A 2,633-nucleotide genomic window follows, 5' to 3' on the forward strand; every position below is an offset into this window, starting at 1 on the left:
AACTAATGGACTGCAGACATAGTACAGGAGATGACCAAAGACTGCGGACACAGTACAGGGGATGACCAGAGACTGCGGACACAGTACAGGGGATGACCAGAGACTGCGGACACAGTACAGGAGATGACCAGAGACTGCGGACACAGTACAGGAGATGACCGGAGACTGCAGACATAGTACAGGAGATGACCAGAGACTGCGGACATAGTACAGGAGATGACCAGAGACTGCGGACATAGTACAGGAGATGACCAGAGACTGCGGACATAGTACAGGAGATGAGCAGAGACTGCGGACACAGTACAGGGGATGACCAGAGACTGTGGACACAGTACAGGAGATGACCAGAGACTGCGGACACACTACAGGGGATGACCAGAGACTGCGGACATAGTACAGGGGATGACCAAAGACTGCGGACACAGTACAGGGGATGACCAGAGACTGCGGACACAGTACAGGAGATGACCAGAGACTGCGGACACAGTACAGAAGATGACCAGAGACTGCGGACACAGTACAGGGGATGACCAGAGACTGTGGACACAGTACAGGGGATGACCAGAGACTGCGGACAGTACAGGGGATGGCCTAGAGACTGCAGACAGTACAGGGGATGACCAAGAGACTGTAGACAGGACAGGGGATGACAAGAGACTGCAGACCTTTGGGGAGGGAGGGGGAGCAGGTACCTGAAATTGACAGGTACCCACTCCCACTTCCGCGGAGTTGTCCTCTTTTTATTGTGTACACCCGGCTGACAGCGCGAGAAGCACTGCGCTTTGTGAATGGCCCCGTAGTCTTCTGGGACCTGTCATGTGTCTCAGAAGACGCCGTGCCATTCACAAAGCGCAGTGCTTCTCGCTCATGCGCAGTGGGCACCTGGCTATCACAGCCCAGTGCCCACACTAAAGATGCAGGCATGGGAAGACTGTACAGCGTTGGACCGAGGTCCTGCTGCACAGAAGAGCTGAGCGGATGGCCCGGTATTCTGACATGGTGGAAATACCAGACTGGCTACTCCATATTCGCTCCATAAGATGCACTGACATTTTCCCCCCTTTTTTGGGGGAAAAAGTGCTTCTTATGGAGCAAAAAATACGGTATATAAATATATATATATATATATATATATATTGAAATATATTGAATATGGCCAAAATTGTAGTATTTCAAATATATGTCAATATATTTGGGAAGAATATTTTAAAAATATCTTTCAAATATATTTTTCTTCCATGTGGGTCATCAGGGATAGAAATTTAAACAACACAAGTAAGTAAAGACGAATAGTTAGCTAACTATTTATACCACAAAAGACCTTTGATATATTCCTTACATTTTTATAATTTCTTTTTTTATCTGTTTACACGTAGGAGCTCTGTGCAAATGGGACAAAATCAAGGGAAACAGCTGCATTTTTGTCACTGGATGTTTCTGAAGATTATAGGAAATGATACATTTATTTTCTATGATCATCAGCTCCATCTAATGGCCATACTAAAGTATTTTCAAAAACCACTAGTTTTTTGTGATTGAGAAACATTTGAGTTGTAGAGGAAATAGCCTGAGAACATTTGATTTTGCCCCATTTGCCCCAGAACCAATGTATATACAGTTTCAACAGACAAATAGCTCTGCACATTTTTTTATAAATAGACCCAATGATGTTATTATCATTCCTTTATTGTCAGTGTTTCTCTTTAAGAAATGCACTTACAGTGTTCAGCATAAATGAGTACACCCCAACAGATTTGTCAGAAAACCTTTCCTTTCCTTTCAGAATCAGCATTTTCTATGGGACACTATACTGCAAAATACTCCCACAAATGCCGGCTATTGGTTGCAAACATGATTTGTTCATTTGCGCACACAAACAAGTATTTTTCCTAACAAATTCATTCAAGACCGTGTTGCAAAAGTGTATATACCTCAACGAAAGTCATAAGAGCAAAACTGAATTTTAGACAACAAAATCCTAATTAACAAGAATTCAACTCCAGGTGAGTCTAATTATTCATTAAATAGGTGTCCAGCAAACAGTTGATTATAGAAGGGCGTTACTTAACAAGGAAAACCCCGCCCATTTCATGCTGTCAGCAATGGCACCACCTGGCAGAGTAATGTCACAAGGTCTGAGAAAGAAAGTAATTTCTTTACACAAGGAGATTAGCAAAGCTTTACTTATCATTCAGAATACTGTAGCAAAAGTGATACAGAAATTTAACAAAGATGGAACTGCAACCATCTCACAGAGACGTCTAGGCCATCCATGGAAGTTAACCCCTCAACAGGAGTGTCTTCTGATAAGGGTTGAAGAAAATCACCATGCAAGTTCACTGCAGTTACCTAAAGAAGTACAAAGCCAAACTGGGATGATTGTTTCCCGTAACACAATACGGTGTACACTGCCGAGGAATGGCAGGCATGGGTGTTGTCCACAAAGGAAGCCTTTCCTAAAGCCCATGCACAAAAAAGCCCACCTTGAATTTGACAGGGCCCATGCTGAAAAAGAAGAATACTGGGACTCTGTACTCTGGACTGACAAGACCAAGATAAAATGTTTTTGGATCTGATGGCTTAGAAACTGTATGGTGTCGCAAAGGTGAGGAGTACAAAGAAAAATGCATGGT

This window comes from Staurois parvus, unplaced genomic scaffold (assembly GCF_062004578.1).
Source record: "Staurois parvus isolate SC_StPar_1 unplaced genomic scaffold, SC_StPar_1.0 ptg000828l, whole genome shotgun sequence".
In the NCBI taxonomy this organism is placed as follows: domain Eukaryota; kingdom Metazoa; phylum Chordata; class Amphibia; order Anura; family Ranidae; genus Staurois; species Staurois parvus.